General features: G+C 38.3%; 1 protein-coding gene across 1 annotated transcript in view; it reads left to right on the plus strand.

The window, feature by feature from the left end:
- The first annotated feature begins 367 nt into the window (after positions 1-367).
- The window catches only part of CNTN1 (contactin 1), a 217410-nt gene continuing 196336 nt past the window's right edge, over positions 368-21441 (plus strand). The window contains exon 1 of the mRNA XM_040062019.2: positions 368-436. The gene's annotated coding sequence lies outside the window, so the exon portion shown is untranslated. The remainder of the gene's footprint in view (positions 437-21441) is intronic.

Here is a 21441-nt window from a genome sequence, read left to right on the forward strand (position 1 = left end):
TCCGCCCCACGGCACTCCTGACCCCGCTTTCACCATACTGCTTCCATCACGGCTCTCCTCCCGCGCCTCGGGAACAGGGGACACGAGCACCCATTCCCGCTCGCTCCCCCGCTCTGCCTTCATCCCTCCCCGCTCCGCCTCATCGCCCCGCTCGCGCGCGCTCCCGCTGGCTCGCGCGCGCACGAGTGACATCACCCCCGTCCAATCAGCCGCCGCCGCTCCCCGCGCCCCGCTCGGCCCCGCTCGGCCCCGGCGGCCCCGCGCGCGGCCGGGGCGGGGGCGCGCGGGCGGCTGTCAGCCCAGCCGAGCCGGGCAAGGACGCGCCGAGCCGAGCCGGCCGTGCCGCCCGGGCAGGGCCGTCCGAGACGTGCCCGCTGCGCAGCGGAGGTGCGGACGGCGCGGGGTGACGGCCCGGCCGTGCGGCGGCGGTGCGCAGGTAGGGCAGGGCTCGCTCGGCAGCGCAGCGGGGTCCCGCGTTAGAGCGGCAGTGACGGAGCGGCGGGCGGCCACCGGCACGGCGCGTCCTGGGGAGGGGGCACCGCCCCGGGTGGGTCCCCTCAACGGCGGCGAGTCACAACTTTGCGGGTGCGGCCGGGGGAACCCGGAGAGGTGGGGCAGGTGCGGGGCGCCGGGGCAGCCCAGAGCCCCGCACGGCTCAGGGTGGGACCCGTTCCTTTGCGGCAGCCGGGGGCGGTGGCCCTTACCCGGCACGGGAAGCTGGGCGGGCAGGGGGAAGCCGCCCCCACCCAGGGCGCCTGCCCGCTGGGCACGGGATTATTCGGCGCCCCGGACTGCCGAAAGTGGGCCGCCTGCCCCGGGTAATCCCTTGGCGAGTGCTGTCCCCGCCGATCGTAGGCTCGGCGGGGGGATGCTGTCTGCCGAGGGACCGGGATGCTGCCGCAGGGGAATCCTCGTGCGCGCTTTCCTCTCCGTTTCTTATGGCGCACGTACGGATTTTGGCAGCGTGTGTAAAAACGCGTCCGTACCGTGCTCTTCCAGCGCATCATTTCAGCACCATGGTCTGCGTGCCGGAGCAGCCGCAGCCTTGCGCCGTACGCTGATGTATCTGCGTTTTGGGTGTGTTTAGTGGTGACGAGCTGAAAAGGGTGGTTATTTTTTTTTTTTTTTTTAGTGCACCTTCTTGCAGTAAAAATAATAGCGTTTCACTTTGTTATCTCCTTGTAAAATGCTAATAAAGGCTTTTTTCAGTGCCGCGTTTCCGTAGCTGTCAGTAATTCGGAGCGGCTGTAGTAACCTGGTGAGGGCAGAAATGCCATTGCTGAGCTCCGCTAAAGGCACCTGGAGCGTCTGAGCCTGCCCGAGGATGCCGCGCCTGAGCTGCACCTCCGAGAGCCGCTCTTTAGGAACTGCAGCTGCTCTATGAAGCGCTCTTTAATACTGCTTATGAAATCTACAGGAGATTATCTATGCAGTTAATCAACTATGCTCCATTTAGTAATGAAAGTAAACTGTGACCTTCGAGCTGTGAATGTTTTCGAGTGTAATATTCTAGCATAGTCACAGTTATATAACAATATTATAATACAGTTCTATTAAAGCACTTAAGGGTTTGTTAACGTTTTAAAAAGAAGCCGTTATATAATTATTAGGCTATACAACTTAGGGAAAAATATGCCTTTAAGATGCAGCCACCTGTGCAGAAGAGGCTGTATCAAAGGAGGTATTAACAAGTGTGTTATTTAGACTCTTTTGAATAGACTTACTTGTAAACCAGGAAAAATCGTGAACGTAGGCCTTGAAATTACATAAGACAGGGGAAAGCTTTCTGAAATAACTTGAAGTTATAAAAATTATCTGTTTTTTTTCATCTAGCATTAGTAACTTCAAAATGTCCTTGTAGTGCAAATACTGTACTGATCTCTGTGAAAGGATGATCTTTGGCCCATGTTGTATAAATGATAATGCATCAAAATTTCTTTAGTAAGAACTCACCTTAATGTTTCTGAAAACTGTTGGTAGTATGAATCTTTTGTTTGGTCATTTACATTCAAATATGTGTTGCTTGTTTTATGTTTTTGTCTTTAGTGATAGTTGACATAATAAAAAAATACATCTTTTCCATCTCTAAATTTTGCAAAAAGTAAAAATAACCTAAGCAAAACACTTCTGTCCTGGTCCATATTTGTATTATAAACAGTGCTGTTTTAAACCAGCAAGAGATTACCAGCTTCACTTTTGAGAGGTGTTGAAAAATAATGCAACCGCAACACAGCTTCATGGTAATGCAAGAACCTACTTGATTTTGTAGAATTTTAAATTGAGTATCTTAAACACCTTTTGTAGAGAAATCCCACATTATTAAGGTTATGGAACAAAGAGATTTTAAGTGCCTTTTTGAGCATGTACTTCTGATACAGTCTTAATTACATGATCATATAGTATTTTTTTTTCCCCACAGGAATCCTGTCTTTCACTGCATGGGATAGATTGAGCTCACTTAAAAGAATTCAGTATTTTTCATTGATCGTTGTGTGATCCCATTATTTATTTATTCAGTGTTACTCAGCTCTGCTTTGAAGACAGAACTGATAACATCTACATGAGCTTTGCTGAAGGGCTTATCATTATGTGATCAGAATGCCCCACAAAGTATTAGTAGTTTATCAAACACTACCTAAGGTGAGACAACACTTCTACAGATGGTGAAGAAAGGGACAAAGAGGGTTAGGTGAAAAGTTTTCACTCATTTTTGGTGTCCAGTTTGAAATTTCTGCAATTCTTGTAAATATGTTTGCTGAAGGTATACATGCTACTGCTTTTATAATAGTCCTGATTTCTCCACATCTGTGATTGTGTCTGAAGAGTGAATGGGGAAAAAGAAAAAATTACAATTAATCACAAGCTACCCAAGTTTTAGGTTAAATGGTTTGCTGCAAGTCAGTAAGGGGAATGAAGGAAACTACAACAGAGAGAATGTTAGCCATTCAAGGCTTTGTGGCATATTACAGAACCCCTGTCCCTTTTTCTTTCTGCAAGTTCAGTTCTTCAGTAGATAAAACAAGAGTCCTACCTGCCTTAAGTTCTGTATCATCTTCAGTCAAGGTAACTGAATAAGAAACACTGAGTAAGAAGTTTATTTAAGTGTTGTAAAAAACCCAACACACTCAAGGGAAGTTAATTTTGGTTGCACAGACAACAGTTTATCATTTTATACCTCCTGTTAGTAACCTTAATAATGTTCTTTTGTTGTTTGTGAAGTAAAAGGTGTATACATGTCCCATAAATGTCATTAAAACCTAGAAAATCAAATTTTAGGGAACTAAAAATAAAAACCAAACTTGCCAACAAACCCAGAAAATGCAGAAAAATTTCAGTTTTCCAAGTAAATTTCTTATTGTTTTACTGTATTGGACCTACAAAGAAAATTTGGTTACAAAGAAGATTGGAAAAGTTTAATCCTTTGCAAAAAGCTCCTGAACTTTACCATCATGAGTGATATTATAAGAGTGCAATCCCTTTTATGTACAGCAGTGGTAAAACAGGATGGTGTAACTTGTAATGCATTTGCTCAGGTAGTGGAAACATGGTGGAAGACTGAAGTCCTTTTTACTGTAGTCTTTAGAATGTATTGTGGTGCATGAGGGCTCTTTTGCTAGACTTCTGCAAGCACAGTCCTTTGCATTTTGTCATTTATATGTATCCTAATGACAGCGCCTTTATCTTCCTGTAGCTGGTCCCTCTTAGTGTTTTAGGTATTCCTGGTCTTGACCATTCCAAAGTTTGTCTTCATACCTCACTCAGTCCCATCTCCTTGCTTTTTCCTCCTCATCCTGACTTGCTATGTCAGCCCAGTCAAGTCTCCTTTCCACAGTCTCCAGTCACTTTTTCTGTGCTTTTATCAGACATTGGTCTCAATTTTTATTCCTCCTAAGAGACTGTGAGATGGCTTTTGTTCTTCACTGAAACAACACAGTACTTTCTTCTTAGAAGTTGATTGGTCTTTGTTACATTTTCAGAGATAAATGAAAGAGCACAGCATTAACTTGAAGGCTGTCTATGCTGTTGGCTTCAATACATAGTCATTTTTTGAAGAAAAATTATTGTGGTTTTCCTCCATTGTTCCTTTTTAAAAATTAAAATCTTAAATTCTTCGATGTGGTTTCTAAGTGTATATTTTATATGCATTGGCAGAAAGCAAGGTCATACAGAACACTTTGACTAAGTTGTTAAGTAGTAGTAAACTATAGAAATGCTGAGAAACCTCAGTAGTCCAAATTATGCAGAGAAATCAGCAATTCTGACTGTAGCATATCCTGTCTTTTTGCTTAACTTAGCAAAGTTTTGCAGGGTTCTGTGCTGGGAAATAAAGTAACAGATGATTTGGGTTTTGTTTGGATTCACACCAATTTCTTACATTTTATCTCAAGGATTTGTTACAACCTCTTGAGACAAATACTTACAAAAAGATGATGTAAGCCTCTCGCTGAATTGAGATCTGGATAAAACTGGTGGAGTTACCACTGCACCATAGGGGTTTTGTTTTCATCAAGTAGTCTTTTGGATGTGGTAAAATAGTATTTGCCGTAACTTAGTAGCTCTTGTGTCTTAAATAAGGGATATGGTTGAGCTATGGTTGTGATACAGTGTATTAAAATGAAGAAATATAAATATACATATTTGACAAGTTCTTTGCTTTTATTTATGTTATGTTTTTATAATTGACACATAGTGAACAGATTATATGTTGTTTCCATGCAAATGAGTTAGCTTGGAGATCAGGATTTTGTCATGAAATGAGTGATCTTTTTATACCTTTATTGGAAACATCCTATTTTAACATAGACAATTCAATTTTCTCCAGTTCAGCAGGAGTTGAACAGATGCATTACTGTTAGTTATTCCTAGTCAAGCGAGTACTCAGACTTGTTAGACTTTGACTGGAATTTACTGCTCCTTTTGATTCTGCGTGAAATTGGGGTTTTTTTCCACAAAATATGAGTAATGCACTTCAGCATACCAACTGCAAAATGTAATTTGTTTGTAAAAGTCAAAGAGATGTTTACATGTTCAGTTGAGCATTAGAACAGGTTACTCAGAGAAGTTGTGCGGTTTCTCTCCTTGAAAGCATTCAAGACTGAAAAAATAAAGCCCCGGAAACCTGACCAAATGTCTTAGCTTTCAGCAGACGGTCAGGCTGCAAACCTCCTGATGTCCCTTACAATATGAATTATCCTATAACATCCCTTGTTCTGACTTCTCTTACAGCATAAAATACCTTATGAGATTATTCTGTCGTTCCCAACGTGGGGGGAGAAAGTCAATGTACAGTCTGAACAGTGCTTTCTGAAAGGACAGCTATACCAACAGACAAAATATTCAATGTGTGAATGAAAAAATGTTACAGACTAAATGCCCTTTATAATTTTCCTTGGTAATTGTATTGAAATGCACTACTAGATTCACTGTGGATTAGTTGATATTTTGTGATAGGTCTGTTTTCAGGGAGATTACATAGCAGGATTCAGAAGCTTCATCAGTTGACACCATGCTAGAGTCTAGGGCTCGCTCTCTGCCATCCCAGCACTGGTGCCAGAGGAACACTACCCCCAAGCAGGCTGATGGGAGCAGTGGCTTAGAGCTGTAGCTCTGTGGCACTGAGATGAACAACAGGCGCAGGCTGGAAGCAAGAACAAAGACGTGACTCTCCTGCTTGTAAAAAGCCAAAGGGTTTATTCAGAGAACAAACTGTCAAAGGGACACGGCAGAAGAGCCCAGAACCTGTGGTACAACGACTTATAAATGGAGAGGTCCAAGGGGTGGGAACCCGGGCTCAACCAATAAGGAAAGAGAGTGGGAGGATCACTAGGAGTGGCTTATAAAACAATAACCAGTGAGAGGACATAATGGGAGGGTACAACCTATACAAACCAATGGTGCACCGAGTACTATGGAACTTCCTAGAACTGAAGGCAGGGACAAAGAAAGATTGACAATCAGGTAGGTGGGGAATTAGGCAAGATGTTTGCTCATGGGGAGGACTGACAAGGAACAGTCTGGAAAAAAGGGCAGGGTGAGGACAGATGGACAACTTGAGGGAGGGTACAATTGCAGGGATAAACCAACTTCAAAACATGAGCAGGGGGGTACAGAACTTTTAACCATTGAATTTTTTAACCACTTAATGCACCACCACAGTCAGTTAACACTTACGTTGTAACCAGTTGTAGTTCTTAATCTTTAAGTTCATAGGAAAGAAGAATTGGGTCTATTAATACAACTATTCTTTATGAAAGAATTTCATACATTTCTATTCTTTATTTTTCATAAAAAATCTCATACTCAAAATCTGAATGTAAATGTTTAAAACAAAGTGATGCTGTTTAGTGGAATATGTTCATGTTGTCTCAGTGTTGTTCCTAGTTATGGTGCTGACTGAATGGGGAGATAACTGGGTGCCTTGTCTTAAGCAGAGGGTCGAGACAACAGAAGAGTGACTGATTCTAACACATCAGCTTCAGTGAGATGGGAAATTTTGTATTTTCCACCATCAGGACAGAAATCCATGTAATTTTAAATTATTGTGTACTGTAAAAACACTGATTTTTTTTTTTTTTTTTTGGTGCCTACTTATAAGTCAGTTAATATGTGGTGCAGTGTAACTTTTTGAAACCTGTCCTGATTTTACGAATACCATAAATTAACCTTTCACAGATAGTTTTGTTTTTCCATTTGTCTTTTCTTAAGACTTTTCATGTTTAAGATTCATCAGAGCTTAGGAGAAATAAAACATTTTTTTTTCTTCAGTGAGAAAAGAGAAGCAGTCATATACCTCAGATATTTCTTAATGAAGAATTACTTCAAGATATCTGTATTTCCAACTAGAATGCTTTCTTTGAGACTAGGAATAAAGCTGACTTTGTTTTGATAAAGGCAATCAGTTGTCTTGCCAACTACTCAGTGATAAGACCTTAAATAAAGTTAAAAATAGATTAAATGTATCTATGTTGTAGGGCAAGACTTATTTTCCTTTACCAAGTATTATTAGCAAACTTGTAAAAGTGCTTAGAAGGATAATATACCTGTTGATAAGGCTTGCTTTTTCTAGAAGTGTGAACTCTCTATTACTAGTAGAACATTGCATTTTTTCACTATGATCATTTTTGAGCAAAGCAAAAAGAAAATAATTAAGATAAATGAGGAAGAGCAGCTAGAAATAACACCTTTTTGTTTTCTGAATGTCTTCTTCTGAAGAATAAGGTCATCTCTGTTTTGTAGTATTGCCAGAAGCCCAGCTCCCCTTTCATCAGCAGTCTGCAGTTTATTTCTTTTATAAAAATGAACTTGGGAATATTGAACAGTTTCCACTTCAGATTTTCATTATAAAGGAGCTCCCCGGGAGACCAGCTGCTGTTTAAATAGATCTTGGGAAGCCAAGCATTCTGAAACATTCCTTTTTTCACCTTCTTCTTGTCACTTCCGGAACTCGCTTTGCTCTGTGTTTTTCTTACATCTTTTCCTTCTGACTTTCCCTGACCCTGCAATTTTTCCAAAAATTTTTAGCATGTTTTGAAGAAGTATCCAGTTCTGCTGCTTAGACTAGGTGTAGCCATGACATCCTTGAAAAATGCATAAACAGGCCATCACAATGGCAGAATTAGTCTACAACTTGACTGTAATAGGGTGTTTTTGAAATAAAGGTGGAAGTTCAGCACTTACTGCCCTTTAAAAATTACATATTATTTTGCTTTTGATTGTTTTAATTTCTTTCTTGACATAAGTACTCTGCAAATATTGTAAAACAAGCAGATAAAACCCAAACAAAACCATTGAAGGATAACTGTTGGAAGGTACCTATGCTGACTTCCACTCTAAACATCTACTTACACTTACACTTTAAGTGATACTTACACTTTCCTCTTTAAACATTTTTTGTTTCAGTTTTGCATTAGGCCTTGTTAGATGGAGTCTTTGGATGCTTTGGTTGTGGGTTCTTTATTTAGTTAGGGTTTCTTTTTAGTCAGTGTAGGAGAAAAGGTTTATTGTCAGAGTTTTAAGGGAATGCTGAATAAGATCTTAATTCCTTTGCCTCATCATAATAGTTCATTGCATCTTTAATTTCTTGATGTTGATCTGCCCCATTCAAAAGTAGAGTTTTGCAAACTTTATTCCTGTATTAACTGAAAAATACATGGTAAATATATGGTAATTCTTATCTCAACCAATTTACCTGATAATTCTTGTCTTTTTATAAAGAAATTATACGTGTGAGCATATATGATTTTAGATGAAGAATTCATTTCCTTTTAAGTATCTGGTATTCATATAGTCAGAGTCTGGAAAGCACTGACAAAACCTAATTAAAATTATTAAAAAAAAATTCTTAATGGAAAAAATACTTAACTGTCTTATTTGACACACTGACTTCATCCAGTCGCTATTAAATTAACTTATATTCATATACTCAAACATATCTGTGTACAAGGTGTTCCCCCTCATGCACTCCTATTTGTTTCAAGATAGTGAACTGAAGAATAAAGTTACCTCTATTAAATACTCCCAAAAACAAAAGGGAAGAGAATTAGATAATCTCAAGTAGGATGATTTTGAAGAACTGTTTAGAAGTTACTAATTCCATTATTAAAATGCCAGTGTAAAAATTATTTTGATTTAATTGCAGCATATTACTGAAATGAACAAGTACATTTACTTGGTGGAAGATGCTTTTTATTCTTCTGGGGATCATCTGTCAATATGTGCAAAAAATGAGTGGTTACTTAAGGAATTTCTTGGACTGAAGTATGTCTCCCTGATTCATCTTGGAAATTTCATATTGACCAAGAAACAGAAGTAAGAACAATATAAATTCTCTCTCTGGGATAGTAGAGCAGATAATTGTTTTAAAATACTAAGTAGCTTTTTGTTTTTAAAGTGATGGTGATCTGGGTTTTATTAGCTAAGAATACTTGAGATAACTAAAGGGGTTTGAGTGAAAAAGACATGATTGCATTTTTATTACTAGCATTATTTTAGTCCATTTTTTATTAGGCTGGATGATTTCAAAATGTGGTTTTGGAGTCTAAAGGAAAGTAGTATATGTGAGAAAAAGGGTTAATTTGCACTTAACTGTATAGGTGAAACACAGAAAAAGGCAAATGTGATTAAACCAAGTATTTTGTTGTTGTGAAGATTGGAGTTTACTTACCTGCTGCACAGAATGGCAGAGATTGCTACAGAAACCTAAAGGCATAAAGAAAGTTTTCTGGTTAAAACAGACTCGGGTTTGTAATAAAGCACAGCTGTTGCCACTTCCGCTCACATCCTTTTGTAGAAATACATTCTATGGGTTCTCTACCGACCAGCTGACCCAGTCTTAAATGTGGCTGGATCATAAAACCCGTTTTGTCTCATTTCTCTGAGATCTCATTTGAAACATTCAAAAGATAAAAAGCTTTTTTTTTTTTTTTTAATTCAGAAGGTTTAACTCCAGTCAAATGTGATGTTTGTATGTGAAGTTACAGCATCTTCACATAATCCAGACTTCGCCTATGCATATACTGAAAGGAAGCAGAGTAGGTGCACAGGATTTATTTTAACTTGGACAACTCTGAAAGAAATATACTTCAATGCATTACCATATACTTACGTATTACCTCGGTTTTGTTTACATTCATTTAGCAGGCTTTTGTGACCTACTAAATACTTTTAGCTGATCTTATCCTTGGCAGTGTTGCTAACATAGTATTTAAGTGACAGTGATTAGCCTGCAAACAGTCACTAAGGTTTCCCAACACTTAGGTGTGTTGGCTGTTTTTTTGTTTTTAAAAAGTATCAACAAAACAGCCCCCCAAACCCAACAAATACCGAGCACTATAGTTTGGTACAAGTGCCAAGATAAAGGAGAGTTTGAAAGGAATATATGTAGGTTTTTAGCCACTGTTAAAAAAAAAATCACATAAACCAATGAAAACAGGTCAGAATTTACTGTTCTGTGATTATTTAACACTACCAAAGCACCTATATATTTTTTGTAACAACTAATCAGCTTTCAGATACTCTTTCCAGACCAGCTTGAAGGAAAACTGGATTAATATAAGGACAGTGAAGGATATGGATCACCTTGCAATGCAATTTCTATTCCAGCAGTTTAGTACCTATCTCCAGACAGCTGCTTGTTAACGTTAGCATGCTTCTAGGTAGAACAGTTTTGATACTTGTTTGTGATTGTTTAAACTAAAGCCCTCCAAACATATAGGATATTCTTGGCCTATTCTTCATGGACTGTCATGTTTAATGAGGAATTGAACTTTTTTTAATAAGTACTAAGTGGCTTTATAGAAGAGTAAACATTTATTTTGTGGGTACTGGCTAGATACTATGCTATTTAATGGGGTGTGCAAGCGGCCAAAGGGTACTTATTTGGCATGTCTTGGATCCATTGTAATCTAAGATAATAAATTAATTAAAAAGGGAATATGGTCATTTGTGTAGCTACTAAATTAAATTTTTGAAATTTTGGTCTGCTAGCAGGCAAACTTCAGTTCAGCTTCATAAGAGATAGGTAATCATTCCAATTCCACTCCAGAGGCTAATACTTGCCTGTTCTGGGAGAATCAGTTGTTAAATACACATTCTCAGTATTTTTTTTGCTTGTCAGTTGATCTTCCTCCTCTGAATGTTCTGTCAGAACACAAAATTCAGAGTTAAAAATAGGTGAATTTAATTGAGAGGACTTTTTGTTAGCTGTTTACACTCGTTCTTTAACTTTTATCATCCAGATGCAAGTTTGGGATTAGATTGCGCTTTCTCTGGATGAAGATACTTACTATAGTATAGAACATCAGTATTTAGGTGTTGGGAGTAACTTCACAGAACGCAGACACTTGTGCTTCCTCTAAACCTTCAGGATGTTGCTAAGCACTTACATAAAAATTGTATTTATTTTTGTAGGTTTCTGTCTCTTAATTTACAGGGTAATTTTATTGATTCTGACTTAATTATTCCTGTTCTGTGGGATCTTTACCTGGGAGTTTGTTTAGTATTTATGAAAAAATGCCAGTGTGTGCATTTGGGTGACATTTTAAAACTTTTCCTGAAAAACAGCAAAATTTTCTGTTGCTGAGTATATCAATTTGATATATTGTTTGTACTCATGCTTGTCTCCAAATTCAAGGCTCATTAAAACTTGAAAAACAGGCTTTCGTTCTGGATTGTTCTTTCATCTTCCCTGGAAGTTCTCTTGATGGCCTGAGAACTTCAGTAGATGTAATCTCACATCTCAGGGCAGGGAGTGATGAGAAGCTGGGTCAGAGGAGGCAGTAGCTAACAAGAGCAAACACGCATTTCTTAACTTGCCTAGGTTGTTCTGTTCTTCAGTCTGAAGTTGTTTGCGTGAGTTTAAAGTCACATCAACAATTTCAAACAAGTATTCTGATTTTGCCCTACTCTGGATTAGGACTGTTCTTAAGTTTGCTGACCATGTTTTCTCGGTGCAGTGAGATATAAAAGCAGAAATATTCTTTGCAGACTTTTAGAAATATCCTCTTACCATTTTACGGACATTTGCAAATGGTGTTTTGGCTAGATTGTTAAAAATTATTTTATTTAATTTTGTTAATTCTGACTGCAGAAGTGTATGAAAACATTGCTGTGTCTCTTCTCTCTCTGTTGGTCTAGTGACAGTTGGCAGGTGCTGGCTCCCAGTGAGAGCTGTGAGTTGCACAGCTTGGTAATTGGCATTGAAACTGAGTAAGGAAATTGCCTCCTTCTCTTATGCTACTATGCAGGCTTTCAAAGACAAGTTCTTTCTCTTTTCCTTTTTCCAGAGAAAATCAGTCATTATTAAATTTTCTCAGAGAAAAAGGGCATACATGGGGGCAGCATGAGGAAAAATTACCTGCTCTCTAAATGACTTGTGTCACTAAGATCCAGCAGCTCAGTCTCACCTATATCTCTGAAAACCAGTCTAAGAATGTTTGGAAATTGAAAAGGGTGCTGATTGCGAAAAACTTTAGGGATACTTGTGTGATATGAGTGGCAAAAGATATTGCTGTAAAAGGATGAAAAAAGTTGGGTCTGTAGTTATACAAAAAATGTCTCCTTTCCCTCTCATTAAAAATCAGATTTCTGTACTGTGCATCTGAAAATATGATTCTTTGCTACTTTATTTTTCTTTCTTTTTTTTTTGGTTAGTTGGTATTTTTTTTTCTTTGTGTGTAGTTTTATTTTTTTTAATGGAGCAACAATGACATTAATAGTTGTTTTGAGGGATATTACTGTTGAGAGATACTTAAAAAGTATATTTAGCTTTGAACAGTTATTGGAGATTGTGGCAGTGTGTATAGGTACAAATCACAGTGCACTTAAGCCCAGAATTACGGAATTCAGAGAAATCTGTCATTCGTTGAGGCTAGTGGAGTCTTTTCATGCATCAGATATGAGATATGAGATCTGACCTGATCGTGTCTTGGAGTTTGTAGTACCTTTTCTTCTCAATGAAAGTGTAAAAACCCCATTTACTTGAGTACATTTTCAGACACAATTTGTATAAAGAACAAAATTACATGTTGACAAGATGCTTTGTTCTGCAGGTGTTGTAATGCATGTCGGGGTATGCAGATTTAGTCCTGATCTCATTTAGAACATCCAAACATGCTTGTAAATTTCTCTTTTCCCTGATAAGGGAGTGAGTCAGAGAGACAGATTCCAGTGAAAATGTATTAGAACAATTTTTATCAATTAAGCTTTTAATATGAATAGAGTAAGATACTTGCATGGTACATTTGCTTATCTCATGCTGCTGTTCCCACTGTGCAGGTGCACACTGTGACACAGTCACTGTCACACAGACACTGTCACACAGTCACTGTCACACAGACACCGTCATGCAGTCATTGTCACACAGTCACCATCACACAGACACGGTCACACAGACACCATCATAGTCATTGTCACACAGTCACTGTCACACAGTCACCATCATACAGACACGGTCGCACAGTCACCGTCATACAATCACTGTCACACAGTCACTGTCGCACAGACACCGTCACACAGAAACTGTCGCACAGACACCCTCACACAGAAACCGTCACACAGACACCGTCATACAGTCATTGTCACACAGTCACTGTCACACAGACACCGTCACACAGACACCATCACACAGACACCATCATACAGTCATTGTCACACAGTCACTGTCACACAGTCACTGTCACACAGTCACCGTTATACCGTCACTGTCACACAGTCACTGTCACACAGACACCATCACACAGACACCATCATACAGTCACTGTCACACAGTCACTGTCACACAGTCACCGTTATACCGTCACTGTCACACAGTCACTGTCACACAGACACCATCACACAGACACCATCATACAGTCATTGTCACACAGTCACTGTCACACAGTCACCGTCATACCGTCACCGTCATACCGTCACTGTCATACCGTCACTGTCACACAGTCACTGTCACACAGACACCGTCACACAGACACCGTCACACAGACACCATCATACAGTCACCGTCACACAGTTACCATCACACAGTCACTGTCATACAGTCACTGTCCCACAGACACTGTCACTCCCAGTTACCCATGTGGAGCCCGGCCCAGCTGTTGGCTGCCCACAGGAGCTGCACTGGTGTGACAGTGACCCCTGAGCAGGTGTGCACAGAGTCCCTCACAGCTGCCCCAGCAGCACGGGCAGACCTGGTGTGTCTGAGGGTGCACAGCTGCCACGGGCACCTGGGATGGGGACTGACCCGCGCAGCCCCTCGCTGGCACTGACATGGCCTGGAGGCCTTACACGCACGACAGGGGCTTTGGGTCATTCATGTCTTGAGAGGGCAACAGGACAACAAATCTCCATAGCCTGATAGTGATTGGTAGACACCTTCTCAGCATGTATGGTTCTCTTTCTAGTTTGCTCTTTTCTACTGAGTCCATTTAGAGACATTCCCAGCAACAGGATTTTTATGACAACCAACCCTTGTACAACTGATACTTTATTGAAAAACTGCAATGGGTGTCACTGACCTGTGAAACATTTTGTCAATTTTCTTTCAATCGTCTTATATTTGGAATTGAACTTTAATCAGTTTGAATTTTGAATTTCCTTTTTGTATTCTTATTTACTTCTATGGGGGTTTTGTTATTTGTTTCACTGCAACCAAGTTCAATTCCGTTTTCCGATTGTTATAAAAATACTGACAAAAAAATGTCACGTCAAATGCATTTCAGGACAATTTTATCTAACGTTTTAATGCAATTCCAATACAAATATATTTATTATAACTGAGTAAACTATTTCTGCAGAAGCACTCATCTTTATTTTAAGATTATTCTTCCCCTTTTTCAATCACCAATATTATTTTTCCCTTTTACCAAACTTTCATATTTTGAATTTCTGCCATTGAAGCTTGTGTTACTGTGAAACTTCCAGTTGATGCTAAATATGGAAAGAAGCTGAATCTGGTGGTTTACCATAATTTAAGTTACGTTGCACCCTCTGCAGATTTCATACTTCCTAGAAATAAATGGAAGAAAGTTTTATGGATTTTCAGTTATTAGCTGGTTATTAGGTCCAACATTAATCACATGTGCAAGTTTGCATTGGGAATAATTTAGCTGACATCAAGGGAGTAGCACTGGCATAAAACTGTTGTTTTTAATGAGCTTTGTCTGTAGGCAACTTTGAAGCTGAAAAATAATTTACATAAAATGTCGTCCACAAAAGTATAGATTAATTCAGCTTTTTAGCTGCTATTAATTGGACAGCTTTCAAAGTACTATTTGTTCACTGCAAGTAAGATTAAAAGATCTGACCTGTAAATGTTAAGAGCACTAAAATTACTCTTCTGTCAGTGCTATTCAATATTGCTCTATCAACAGATTTTACTACATAAAATTAGTCCCATATATTGCATTTCTATGTGCTTGAACAATATTCAAACCCTCTTCTAAGACAATCCCCTTGTAACCCACTGTCTTAGCTGCTGGGAGGTAATTCTAGGTGTCAGTGTAGATTCTTTAAAGCACTGTAGACTTTTTACAGAACTTGTAGTGATGATCATTATGATCACCATCAGATGATCTCTGAGTTTTCTCATGTAGTACTCTGTCACTTTCCATGGATAAATATGTAGACCAATGATGAAATTTTTTATCACTCTACAAAAGCCATTTCACTAGCTATTTCATATGTTGATTTGGCTGCAAATGGAATTACTATATTTGAAGAAGAATTTTTAAAATACTGCTTATGATCTAATACATTTCATTACTGATGAGTCATAAAAGCGTCTCTAATACTTCAGAATGCAGAAAAACAGAGGTTCTGCTTTTCACCTCTGAAAAAAATGGAATTCTTTTGAGTCTTGGGAGGAGACACCAAGCTAGTTGGATTTACCATTGTATAAGAGAATGTCTCTGCTTTTTGGTGTTCTGTTTACTTAGTATTTAATATATTCTTAGATATAGACTGAAATATAGTGTGATGTTTTAATTTAATTTCTAGACTTTTAATTACCTGAAAATGTCATTTGGATCTGATATGTTCCTTTGAGCATATTGGCTGCAGAGTGTTCACTTGATGGTTTCACTATATGGGGTTGTCAATTTAACGTGATGAATGGCTCAGTAATTCTGGAGTTGTTCCATACTTCGTAACTAGAGTGATGTGGGAATCCCATTAATTCTTTAAAATATCTAGTTCAAGTTCTTTCAGAATCACTGAACTGTATTTTTAAATGGCATATTAATATCTCTAACTCTAGCATTAATTTTTTAGGAACCTGCAAGTAAATTAGACAGATTTAACGAAAATTAAATAAAAGCTGTGTTCTCTCACAGACTTAATATTTGTGTCTTACTTTGTTTTTTAAATTTTTGTTTTGAATTATGTTAATGTAACAAAACAATTTGAATTTGTCACCACTGTTAATATGGACATGTTATGAGTAAGTATTTGAGTACTTCGGGAAGAGCACACTGACTACTGTCCCACAACTACTGTCTGAACAGTGCAAATCTCAATGGTCCTTTAATAGCAAGTTTCCTTAAACTGTTTGCCAGTGTAATTTATTTCCTTTCAGCTGCCTCTGTAGCTCAGTTTAGCTCACAGATATGCAGAGTATCTCTCACATAATCCCCTTAAGACTGCTTGTATTTGTTATCTTTTTAGGCACAGTGTTTTATCTCCTGTGAACCCATTTGATACGGGTTTCTGGTCCTCGTATGAGTGATATACCAAGTAATGCCCGTGTACATGTTTTCATGGAGGATTGTGAGCATGCTGTTTTTGTTGATGTCCTGTATTTTAGACCAATTTTTTCCCCAGTAATTAAAGCTATCAAAAGGTGTAAGCACAGCAAAAAGTAGAAAAAAGTTTGAATAGTTATTGTAGATCCAAAGGAGGAGGAAATATACTGAATTTCATTGCCTGATGACAGGAAGATCTATTTCAGTTTAAATTAATAACTGATGCTGCAGTTTTTTGTTTTGTTTTGGGGTGGGTTTTTTTTGCATAATGATAGTTTTAGAATGCTTATTATGTTTAATTTTGAGCAAATTTTATGTTCAGTTTGGGGATTTTGGTAGCTGTTCAGACAAAAATATTCTCTGTCGACATATTCAGACAGATGGTTGGCCTGTACAGTATGTGCAAAGATGTTCTTTTCTCAGGGACTAAATTTCAGCTTTGACCGTTAAGAGTTTGGGATTATGTTCATTTTCCTTCTTGGATTCAGATGCTGATGTAGCCCCTGGAGAGTAGTCTTCTGGTTATCACTAGAGGCAGTAAAGGAAATCTGTAAAATGGAAGAAGTAGGTCATGGTTTACGTTCTGGTCTTGGGTTTATCACTAAGTGGAGTAATAGAAAAGTCAGTGCATTTTGAAACCTCAGGGCATCATTCGTTGATACTGATACTGTCATGAGGAGGAGTTTGACAGGTCACTGATTAAGTATTTGCATGATTGGATTTCATGAGAAAAGATGATGATGATGATGTTTCAGCTTGAATTTCTAGTCAAATAGGGGGCTGCCTCTGACTTTTTCTCCCATTATTTAGATGTGAAATTGATTTCAGTTTATTTGTCTGTGAAGAATTTGCTTTTTAATAGAGATCGCCATTCTAATGCCTTGGTAAATTCTAGGTAAAATACATTAGAAATCACTTTTAAAAACTGTCATTTTTTACAGCTTATTACAGCTTAAGAGACCTCATTTAGAGGTCTCTTGCAAAAGAGAAAAATAATCCTGACTGCTGAAATGATCCCCTGGTAGAGATTTGTTGTTTATTTGTTGATACAAATAAATGTGAGTGAGCCATCTGAACAACCAGCAATCTAGAAGTCCTGAGGCAAAAAACATGTCCCATTGAATCAAAACAGATGCATTGCAGAGTTATTAAAATATTTTGCTTAAATTTTACATTCCTTTTGAGTACTTGTGTGGAAGATGTGGAAATGTATTCTACCTTTTTTTTTTTTTTTTTTTTGTAATAAATGGGAAGGTAATAGGTTTGTTGTTTCAGCTCCCTGGAAATATATTTGTCCTACTGAGAACTGAGAAACTAAATTCTGCTTACAGACTCTGTGAGTTCCTGTAGAATTTAGCAAGAAGTACCATAAAATAGTCTAGAAAAACATTAATAAAAAATAGTTTACTAAAAAAAAAATTATAATTAGTTATTCCCACCTTTGTCATAGTGATAGTTTAATGTTTCTCTTTATTTTAGGAAGACAAAAGTGTAAGGAAAAGATGATCAGAGGAGTATTTGACAAATATGCTTTCACATACTAAAGTTTTAGGTGTAAAAAAGATAGTAATTAAACACTTGCTTATTTTAGATAAATATGAATATGTATTAGTAATGACTCCAAAATTGAGGTCATTCCAGTTATTGTAATTTAGAACTTTTAAGTATTTTGATTTGGCATTTTCCACCTGCTCATGCAGGTAGCAGTCATACATAAACAGATGTATTTTCAACAAATTACATTTTCATTGAGCAATGAGAGAATTTACTAGTATGTACTGACTTTACATGGCCAGATTTTAGTAGTGGGGGGCCACAAGGGTGGCTTCTGTGAGAAGCTGCCAGAAACTTCCCCTCTCTAACAGAGCCAGTGCCAACTGGCTCCAAGGCATACCCAACACTGGCCATAGCCAAGCCCATCAGCAACTGTTCATTACCCATCTCTGAATTGACTGTTAATAAATTAAGCTGACTTCCCTAAAGTGGAGACTGTTTTTCCTGTGGTAATATTTGATAAATGATTGCTCTCTGACCTTTTTCCATGAGCCTTCCATTATATTTTTCTCACCTTTGTCCAGCTGAGGAGGGGACAGCGTCAACCCACCACATAAACTAACTTCAAACAGCTAATTTTTTGTCTAGGCATCCAAAGTGATCTTGGAATTGAAAGAGAATAATGGAAGCTTGTTTGAATTGGGAAGAAACCCAACTGAATTTGGTTTTTGTGGGATGGTGGGATGTGAGAGATTTTTTGTTTCTGTTTTGGAGATTTGTTTGTTTGTTTTTGTTTCCCTTTTTTTTTTTTTTTTTCTCTTTCTTGCTTTGTTTTTTTTTGTTGTTGTGGTGCTTGTTTTTTAAAAGACTTCTGCATATTTCTTATCCTGTGTTCCAGCACAGATAGCAAGCAAACACAGACAACCTAACTTCTGTATTCTGAACCATAAGACAGTGGGGAAGCAATGTTTTATATCCTTGTAGTTGGTTTTCTTTGTTTGTTTACATTTTTGATATGTGTATCTGAGTTATGACTTTATGCTTGCTATGAAAGTATTATTTTTTCGTTCTTTTAAGCTAGACGTTATTTAAGTTACTAGAATTCACACACTGCAGTATTATTGTAGTGGTTACAGCAAAAAAGTGGTGAGAAATTTGGTATTTTTGTCACATATAAATGGCAAGAGTTCAAAATACAACATGCTTCCTAATAAAACTCTGAGCATGTAAGGATGATATCATGCTTTGCTTTGAGCTGACCTGCTGTTTTAAATAGTTGGGGAAAATGATCCCTTAATGTCAATTTGCTTTTTTATTAAAATAAATAATAGGATTATGGGGTAAAATCTCATGTTACTGACATTTTTGTTTTCCCTTCAGTCTGACAGTATTTGTGATTTGTAGTTATATGATTTCTATTTCATAATGTAATCTGCCTCAAAAAATGGAAGAGTGCAGACTCTGGAGTGGTTTGTTAAATGCTGTTCTGCCACAGACAACTATCATAATTGGCTTTAATAATTGGCTTTTTAGCCCTGTTTTCTGGCTTTTTTTGAAGAGCATTTAATGAATCAGTTTTTTCATGTTTTCTTCAGGAAACTTTTAACCTGATATTCAGCCTTTCTGATCTGCTGTAAGGCATTGTGAGAGGACAGATAGAGATAGTGCTGGAGGCAATCCTACTCCTGATATATTGGAGCTCTGTTAACTATCAACGAGTAGGAACAGCCTTGCCCTCATAGCTATGGGTGTGATAAAAGAATGAGTTAGCTGGTTGGAGTCGCTTGGAGTCTGCTGGCCATGCTGTGAGGAGGATGGGACAGGAGGTTGTGTGAGGGACAGACAGGGTTAAGTAGCTGTGCTAGGGATAGGAGGAGCTAGCCTGAACTGCAGAAGGAGAGAAAGAGCCAGAGCTTGGTGGAGCTGCCCATGGGAAGCTGCATAGAAAAGGTGTGAGAGACTTTTAGATAACAAGGTGCTGATACTTGAAGCCTTCTTTGGTGTCAGTAGTACCTCCTCTGTCAAGGCATCAGTAAATAGCTTGAACCTACCTCTTGCCTTGCTAGTAATTCAGGCTATGGGAGGGTATGAGAAAGCTTTCAAGAGATGAGATGAAATCCGGGAGGTGTTTCAGGGAGAGCGCTTTGTTGTTAAGGAAGATGCCTTTGCTATAGTAGAGCATAGAGCATATTCCTGGGAAGCTGCTGTAATCTGACATTAAATGACAGTTTTTCATCTTCAAAATACAGTTCTTTAATATTTGTGGACGTCTCAACTCCTTCAAATGCACTATAAACCATGTCCTTACAGAAATGGTTGTGTTTTGGTTTTAATACCCTACATGAGAAGAGCATGCGATTTGGTTCATCCTGAGTTGTGATATGTAAACTTTATGCCTTGGCTCCTTCCAGCTGTTCCATCTGTATGCTGGCTGGCTGGACTGCAAGGGAAGAGTTACCCATGCAGGGTGACCTGGAGCCCCCATGGCGTGGGTGGCCAGGCTGCCAGAGCAAGGCAAACTACATCTGGAGGAGGGGCTGGACTCTGCTTATGTGTGATACCAAGTGTTTATTATGTGGAATTGTTTCTATTCTTTCAAATTTGTTTCCCTTTCATTATGAAGGTGTTGTTCAGGTGAAATTAATCTTAATTTGTGTGCACCTATTTCCAGTTGTGGGAATTTTGGGGGGAATTGAGTGAAAGGGAGTGCAAAGTTAGATACTCCAGGCCATATGGATTTGCCTGACTTTTCCCCTCTGGTCTCAGTGGGCTCAGCCTCTCTCAAAACGAGAGTATAGTTATACCTATTCTTAAATTTCCTGTGCTTTGAGCAACAGATAACTAACACTGTTCCAATGGCAGCTTTCCACTAGTACCATGAAAGAAAAATTCCTTCAGGGTGAAAACGCTTCTCTAATGGTTGCCATGGAAACACAGAACTGCATGATTATATGGATTAATATCTCAGCTACATGTAAATGTTCTGCAGCCTTCTCTGCCTTATCATTTAGAAGAAACATTGATTCTCTAACCATTAGTGCTTTCAGCTCCGTTATAGCTTAGATTTGGGCCAAGCCTTTAATGCAGAAAAATAGATATCTGTTTAACTCATGATTTTATTTCAGTCCTGCTGCCTGTTCATGAATTTAGTAAGCAACATTGTTTTTGTGTTATTGTTGCATAGGGTGCATTTTGTAGTTTAATTTAATATAATCAATTCTTCAAATACTGTACTAATATTCAGGGGATATGACTGCTTTTTTCCCTGTCATTGTCTCTGTGACATTTCTGGTAAAAAAGATTCCTCAAGAATATTCCAGAGGATCTGTAAGACAGGGGTTACAGTCAAATTGATCATAATTGCCTCAATATGCTGCTTGTTATCGCTGGACGCAAATGATTCCAGTGCATTCTGGTCAGGTAGATGAGTCACCGTGCAGTGTTGGAATGTCAAATTTCTCTATCCAAGAGAGAATTAATTATTTTAAATTATTTTAAAAAATAAAAAATATATAAATTATATGTAATAAAAAGATAAAAGTATAATAATATAAATTATATATCATAAAAAATTAAAAGTATAATAAATTATAATTATTTTTTTAAAGTAATGTGAAACTTGACTTAATGTCTATTGGTTTATCTTTAATAAAGTAAGGATTAACCCAAATTTATTTTTTTTTAATGCTGTATAACTTCGTGACCACTAGCAGCA

Source organism: Hirundo rustica, chromosome 4 (assembly GCF_015227805.2).
Source record: "Hirundo rustica isolate bHirRus1 chromosome 4, bHirRus1.pri.v3, whole genome shotgun sequence".
Taxonomy (NCBI): Eukaryota; Metazoa; Chordata; class Aves; order Passeriformes; family Hirundinidae; genus Hirundo; species Hirundo rustica.